The sequence below is a fragment of the Macrosteles quadrilineatus genome, unplaced genomic scaffold (genome assembly GCF_028750875.1).
Source record: "Macrosteles quadrilineatus isolate MER2022 unplaced genomic scaffold, UCM_ALF_1.0 Scaffold_2__2_contigs__length_208266976, whole genome shotgun sequence".
Taxonomy (NCBI): domain Eukaryota; kingdom Metazoa; phylum Arthropoda; class Insecta; order Hemiptera; family Cicadellidae; genus Macrosteles; species Macrosteles quadrilineatus.
In genome coordinates, this window is record NW_026542595.1 from 187,309,696 (window position 1) to 187,318,107 (window position 8,412).

Genomic DNA, 8,412 nt, shown 5'->3' on the forward strand with positions numbered 1-8,412 from the left:
ACAACGTAAACCTAGGTTAACCTCCCAGGAATCTTTACGTATTTATCTTTACGTATATATACGTATAGCTTAAACTAGCTAATAAAATACTGATTTGCACCCGTTGTTGATATCTTTATTTTTGAAATAATGGCCATCTTTCCTTTCTTGTAACAATTATTGTTTGTGACAACGTAAGAGAAAGGGATGTGAAAAATCCAGTGGAGAATGTTATATGGAATTGAACAACGCCTGTTCAACTTGCCTGCAATATTTCATTGCTGAAAGTATGCTTATAAATTGAAGTTATTTTAAAATCCTGCTGATTCAATCCATGAAGACAATGTACGAAAAGATTAGAATTTGAAATGGTTTATCTAAGATTGAATGTGCATGCTGCAAACTTGCGACTATCTATTTAACCAACTTGAAATGGGTTCGATGAAAGTTTATCCTAACATTTAAACAGTCAAAGTATCAACTCCGTTTGCTGGCTGGAGTTAACGCACTTCTGAAACTGTTTTAGGACAGTGATTTAGGACAAAGTAGTGATCGAAGACTAAGAAGTGTTTTAGAACAGGAGAATGGTTTGGTACAAGGATATGAGAAAGCGCAAGGAACAGTAAAACGCTACGACTGTAACAGTAGACCTAATATTTTACAGGCGGATCCTTGTAAAATTTATAATTTATAATTAATCTTTACACTGTTTTTTATATGGCACAACATTATTAATCATGTGGCAAAATTAATCTATTGGAAAAAAAGTTTGAAACCAATCAAATTGATTTATACGATATTAGACTAATCAATGTCTTACCACATACTTCCAAAATAATAATATTTTTTACAATAATTTTACTTAAATTAAATGATCTAATGGGACAATAATCGTTTAAGTTATATAGTCAAACATTGTATTGTGTGTAATACCGTTTCCTTTTTAAATTATTAAAAAATATTAGCTCAAATAATTGACGAACTGTTTACTTATATCTCATTATTTAAAAAGTATTTTGATCACTTCCTAATCCATAATCATTTGTGTCATTATCTTATACATTTACTAGCAGAGTACCCGTCCTTCGTACGGGGTTGGCATATAAAGTATCAAATGCTTATAGCAGTTATGAGTGAGGACATGGTTTAAGAAATTTCGGTTCTTTTTGAAGTTCGTTCGCTACGCTCACTCACCTTTAGGTTGGAGCTCGTTCGCTGCGCTCACTTTCCTTCAGGTTAGCTCGTTCGCTACGCTCACTTGCCTTCAGGTTAGCTCGTTCGCTACGCTCACTCGCCTCCAGGTTGAAGTTCGTTCGCTACGCTCACTCACCTTTTGCTGTTGTCATAAATGTAAAAGAAATAATAGTGCTAGTGCTGAACCCTGTTGGTAATCCTTGTAACTTTTAATGCTATTGAACATCATAGAACAGAACCAACTTGTTTAATTGAAACAGCTGTTAAGATTCATTAATTCCATTTCTCATAAGGTTAACATGGGAAACTCCAGAGCCACTGGGGCGGAGCCCCGAAGGATTTTTTGGGATAAAAATATGCCTATATGTTAATCGGGAATGTGAGCTATCATCATGCCAAATTTCAGCCCGATCCGACCAGTAGTTTTTGAGATTAGCTCATACAAACACACACACAGACACCACCTCTTCTTTATAATAGTATAGATTTCACACCTTAAACATTAGAATTGGATTATATGATGTATAACCAACAGTTTGATTATTACATAAGGGGATGTATGTAATAAGTAATAGAATCACTAAAGGTAAACAATTTGAAATATTAAACCGGTTATAAATTGTTTCACTGACATTCCAAACTAACTCAGGTGGGTGACATTCGAATTTTGTAGAATGCTGTAACCTCTAAAGGGGGTTTTATCAGTTAGGTAACATTTACAATGTTTTATGACACAGACTACATCTTTTACACAGCCATTAGTATACAATTAAGTCCCGTTTTGAAGAAAGAGCCACATTATTGAGTTTACTGGGATTCGATAATATAATAGTAAGTAGTATTTATAGAAAAATAATAAATACTGTTGTCGTTGTCAACATCTATAACATTATGTTACACAATTCATAGAAAAAAAAAAAACTAATCTAGAGAAGACATTTTTAAGGAAACATAACCTTAAATACCCCCGCCGCAGAAAACCTGCCGTCTAAGCGAATTTCTATTTGGCTGAATTGATTTTCAATCGATCTATTTAAATAACATTAGGTTTAACGAGTACCTAGGTTTGCTGCTACAAGGGAACTAATAAAGTGTGTGTTTTAAGTAAAATAATTATTGCTTAGTATAAAATTAATATATTTGCCAAGTTTGATCAACAGATATCCATAAACAAGCAAACTACAACATTTTACAATATTCTCCATAAGAATGACATGGGAATTTTAAATTTACAACTTTTTTAGTTTTCTCCGTAATTAATAACCGTACAAAAACACTTTGATATACTGAATTGTTTGTTTTTTTAAGCTCTTTAAGAAGGTTTAGAGAAAAATTGGGAAATTTTGTGTTTTGAGGGTCAAAAGTGAGAAAAACCAATCTTTACCCCATAAAACCCCCCATAAAACCCTGTTCCCATGGTCCGATCATGCTGGATCGTGAACTCATTCAAGTTTATTCCGCCTTACACCTTCAAACCAAATTTCATCAAAATCGGATAAAAATTACTCAAGTTATCGTGTTTACGGACACATATATATATAAATCTATATAGACACACACACACACACATATATATATATATATACATATACATTTATAAAAATTTGAACGAATGGTGTTTTTGGCCTCTGGGGACATCAAAATGAAAAAGTAAATCGGTCCCGGGCCTAAGTCTTACCATGAGACCTACGGTAATAGCTACTTCCCTATAGGGAAATTCGCTAAAAGGAATGAAATCAGGCTTACAAAACAAACGTCATACTTACCAGCTACAATATGTGACACACGTTCGTTGTGATTAAGTAGGCTCATTTATCATTCAAGACAGACCCGAGTGGCAACATGGTTGCGGTATTTGTGACAAATCACATCTTAAACTTGATTATCTACATTGTCCTTTAGCTACAATATGTGACACACGTTCGTTGTGATTAAGTAGGCTCATTTATCATTCAAGACAGACCCGAGTGGCAACATGGTTGCGGTATTTGTGACAAATCACATCTTAAACTTGATTATCTACATTGTCCTTTATACAAACAGACTTGGAAGGTATAAAAACGTGTCGCATTTGTGAGAAATACAATTCTTTAATTTCTATTGAAACTAATACATATATAGTTGTATTTCTTTACATTTTAAGCTAAGAAACATTTAAATTTGAAACGTAGCAGTGTCTGGGTTACCATTTGAAGACACATACATAAGTAAACTTTCTGGATGAATTTTAACTAGTACTCCAAAAAATAACTAACTCACGTTCGTAACAATGACAACAGTTATAACTAATGTGAATTTAATAATATATCATTATGTGCATTTGTTTACTGAGGTGCAAACCTTTAGATGTAGTTAGTCTGGCATACTTATTTAATTGAGACTGGTCATTAAATTATAGTGGTCCGTTATGTAAGGATTTTTAAGACAAAAAGAGTAGGAAAACAATTTAAATCTCAACTCGAATAACAACAACTGTTACATTTTCACTTGATATCTGGCGTTTCTTATGTATACCTAAAATATCGGATCTTATCAATATTATCTTCACACTTGATACAATTAGACGTATAGATATTTACTTAAGGGGTTTTAATCGTTTAAACCAGTCCAAAATATCTTTTTAGATTTTTTAATTGAATTATTGAATTATGGTTAAGAAAGTGAAGCAATAATAGCATGAACAATGACATAACTGCAACCAAATTGCAGGTTGTTGTGTTAAATGAGTGTAGAGAACAATATTAACCGACTTTTATGATATCGTGGTTATTTATTTTATCGTGAGTTTAAAACGGCTACGAAACGTACAAAACGTCTACAATTTACTGGTAATGCCAAGTACTATTGTTGCCTCGACCAGTTATTGTTGTTCTTCCAAAGAATTATGGAGGTGATTTTTCAGTTGTTTCTATGGCACATTGCAAGCTTTTAAGTTATATTTTACTTTAATAGCTTATTCTCCCTGCTTGTTTTTTAACTGCAAATAATGATATTGTGTCAAGAGTGTTAGTTGCAGAAAAGAGATTGATAAAACGGCCTGCTAACCATGCATAGTATAAAAAAAGATTAATTGGTAGTATTAATTTAAAACCTAAAAATGAAATCTGTGGTAGCCTAACTTTAAAGAAATTACGCCAATGAGTTGGTTGTTGAGTTGTTATTTACAGTAATCTCTTCCTTTTTGATTTTAGGTAGACAAAAGTTTTTAGCCAACACACTTAAAGAAAACTATGCTGCAACTAATTTGTTTACCACTTAAACTGCGTCAAGAGACACTTAAATTATAAGAACAGTATAAAATTGCTGAAAAATAACCGAGTTGAGTGTGTAGTTACACCCTTTAGAATGACTACACAGATGTTATTTTGTAAGAGTCAGATTTTCTGCCAACTTTGTTCAGCAACACATTCCCCGGCACGTAATGAGCACTTCACGAGTTGCTGGAAATATGTTTCGACAGGAATGTCAATATTGCTCCACTTCATCATCAATGATGTTTCAGTCCACTTCACTTACATCACTCTTGTTTAATTTTCTTTAGTAAATCTTACTAATTATGCTTAGTAGACTATTTGCTTCATAATTTAGCTCCAAAATGCGAGTTGTAAATACTAATTTGTATAATTTTAAGTGTAACATTCGTTTATGCATATTATGTTTATGTTTTAGTAAGATTTTATCAAACAGATACAAATTGAAAACATAATTAACAAAGTAACCTCTTAAAATGATTATAAACAAGTGTTATTTGTTAATTACGTTTTTAATTTTTATTATATTATTAAAAGTCTTACAAATGCAAGAAAATATTAATATAAAACAGAAATACTTTATGTATAACTTTTGAAGGTTGCATAACATATATTTTATTTTATTAATACATGTATCCACAACTTCAACCAACGTTACATAAATATGTTATCCAAAAGTATTAATTCCAAAGTATAGTAATTTCCTAATAATGTAAAATAGTTATATTGGAAGATATCACATTTAGGAAACGGCAATCTGATGAGTAATAATTTCAACATATTCTTATACCTTTTGATATATCCACACATTTTCGTTAAATATTTACAAGGTGGTATATAAGCATGAACTATGTTACAGTGGTGATTAACAGTGGCTAGTGGCTGGCTAAAATCAGGCCCATTGAAGATTTAGAGACTCTGGCTGATGTAACATTGTGTGTTTTTTTCTTCTAAGAATTGATGTGAGATGAATATCAGGTGAAAAAAAGAAAAGCTCAAAACATTTGAAACTGTGTCTATATGCCACTTTTATTAGTTACATAGGTAAACTCGAGAACGGTATAACTATAAGTAGAAAAAATTAATTTACAGAAGTACAAGAAGGCAGTTGAATCCATAGACTAATCAATGTTAAATTCGAGACATGGGGTTGTTGATGGCTAACATGTTAGGCGCTACATTCACTGCCTTAGTGATTGTATTGTGCATAATATTACGTAATCTACTGATTTTAATTGTATTGAGATATTCTTGCTATCTTGCGTCCAGTTAATTTTCTTTTTTATAGGCCTTCATTTAAAATAATGGAAGTATATACTCAAATCCAGTTCCATCTTAAGTAGACTTAATAGGTTATAGGCGGATCGTTGTATAATTTATAATTATCTGTATACTGTTTTTTATTTGACACAACATTATTAATTATGTGGCAAAATTAATCTATTGAAAAAAAAGTTTGAAACCAATCAACTGTATTGATTTATACGATATTAGACTAACCAATGTTTTACCACATACTTCCAAAATAATACTATTTTTTACAATAATTTTACTTAATTGAAATGATCTAATGGGACAATAATCGTTTAAGTTATACAGTCAAAGTTATATAAAGTTAAGTTGTATAGTCAAACATTGTATTGTATGTAATACAGTTTCCTTTTTAAATTATAAAAAATATTAGCTCAAATAATTGACGAACTCCAAATCCATCTTAAGAAGCGACCATGAAAATGTAATTTTTCAATCCAAAGAAAATATTTCAGCAAGATTGTTGAGTTCTGGTGTTTAATCACACCTCTTTACTTTGTGAAAAGCTTTGGAATTGCTAAAATCCAGCTTTTAAAGCCGTACGGTATTTCATAGTGATTAAGTTTAACTTATTTTTGCACGACTGATGAATAAAAAACCTCAAAGTTAATATCGGTTTTCATAGTATTATGCATGTTTAATGTTGTTTACACAGTATATAATTTTACCTACGACCGTTTTTTAAAGTATCCATTTAAGTTTAGTTCTTAGAATTGAAAAGTTTCACTTAACAGCTGTTTACATTCATAACAGAATAGTTTCATTTCATAACAGCATAGTTTTTCTCATAACAACACGGGTAACGGACCAATGAGGTTCAAGGATTAAGAGAAAAGAAATAAAATTGTAATGCTTTGAACGTCAACTAATCAGCTGATCAGTTGAAAATATTGTAATTGTTGATCGTACTTGTTCCTGTTGATACTCGCGTATTCTTAACCTAAGTTGGTGGAGGTTAAGGGTATGTAGATTAAACTGATTTAAAAATGTCAGTTAGTGAAAGTGAAGTTAACATATGGAAATGAGAGCACAAACCGTTTGTGCTAATCTTTTGCCACCAAGTCGAAACAAAGGTATGGAATTACACACTAGCAATTCATTAAACGGATGAAACAAAATATGGTTAAATTGATTAATGATAATGTGCTTCTGGTTTATTTTGAAAACCTCTTAACCACCCAACTTTTCCAACTTTTTCACCCAACTCGTTGTGGACCACATATTCAATGCTGAAATCTAACTGTAAATTAACTGTATCACTATATTATTCAGATGTACGAAGTTTTACAAACACGTAATTACATGAAATCAGCTGATTATACAATAATTCGTTGAATAACTTTCAGTGGCAATGACAATAAACGAAAACATAACCTCTCTAAGAAGTTATGAGTAGTGACTGTTAGTAATTAAAAACCAGATTGTTAGTAATTAAAAAACTGTCGTAGGTAAATAATTTATTATACTCCGTTCACAAAATTTTGGTGGGTTTAGGGTAATAAATCTACCCTCTTCACGTCTTGATACTACCATTAAACATTTATATCTCAACAGCTGAGATTTGCCAATCTCTTGGCAATCATCTGCAACATACTGTAGCAGAAAAAAGTGTTGGAGAAACTTACCCTCAAACCGCCTACATATTGTGAACGGAGTATAGACATTGATTGACGGGGATTATTGTTAACTAGCAGAGTGGCGCAGTGGAAGCGTGCTGGGCCCATAACCCAGAGGACCGTGGATCGAAACCACGCTCTGCTATGATATTTTTGAATCACTATACTACGAGCTGATTGGTTAGAAGATAATATTTTAACTTCAACCCACTTTAAATAAATCAAATAAATTTTGTAAACGATTATGATAACAACATTTTACCAAAATATATTTACATCAGTGATGTTATCACGATAAGTAAGCATCAAAAGCAATAGGACTCTAAAAGGGGAAAACAGTTTTTTTTTTGAATTTAACTAGGAATTAGTTGCTCCAGTAAAATTACACGTTTTAAAAACCCCTAAAGAGGAAATCAGTCGCAGGTACGTAAATATCTACACTTTACACTTTAGAGGTCCTTAAATTTACTAGGGGGATAGGTTTTGTGGAAGTGAAATATTTCAAATAGTTATTTAATATAATAAATGAACAACCATGTATTGATTAAAGTACTATTTCTAACGTGTCAGTAAGACCATTGACTAGTCAATGGTAAGACATATTTTCGATAAATAGTTTTGTAACAATTTGGAACAAATTTTGTTCCTGAGGATTAAAGAAAAGATCAACCAGTTAAACGATGTTTCCCCTCCCAGAAAAATCCAATGATCCTTTAATATTTCACATAGTGGAATTCGTCCACTGTCATTAACCATCACATGAGATAAAAGATCGTTTATTTGCCAGAAAATGGAAAGTTAATTATCACAGATAAGAAGCAAGTTACTGTGAAGTTAATTACAGATTCCTCGTTAACTGTTAAACTTTGTAACTATCACTCCCCACAATATATAAGCATGTCTACTTACTTGTGTTAATTAGTTTAGTAGAATTAAAGCTGGGTTTGGATTTAAAGGCGTATTGTTTAATTGCCTCTACCAATAAACAAAAAAATAAGTAAATTGATGGCTGTTAATTTTTTAGCCTTTCTTTATATTATATATTTTTTTATAAAAAAGGC

At 31.6% G+C, this 8,412-nt stretch overlaps 1 non-coding gene across 1 annotated transcript; it reads left to right on the forward strand.

Annotated features, from left to right (window-relative positions):
- The first annotated feature begins 7,424 nt into the window (after positions 1–7,424).
- Positions 7,425–7,496, forward strand: Trnam-cau (transfer RNA methionine (anticodon CAU)). The gene has a single exon. It is a non-coding gene; the product is annotated as a tRNA-Met (tRNA).
- The last annotated feature ends 916 nt before the right edge of the window (positions 7,497–8,412 follow it).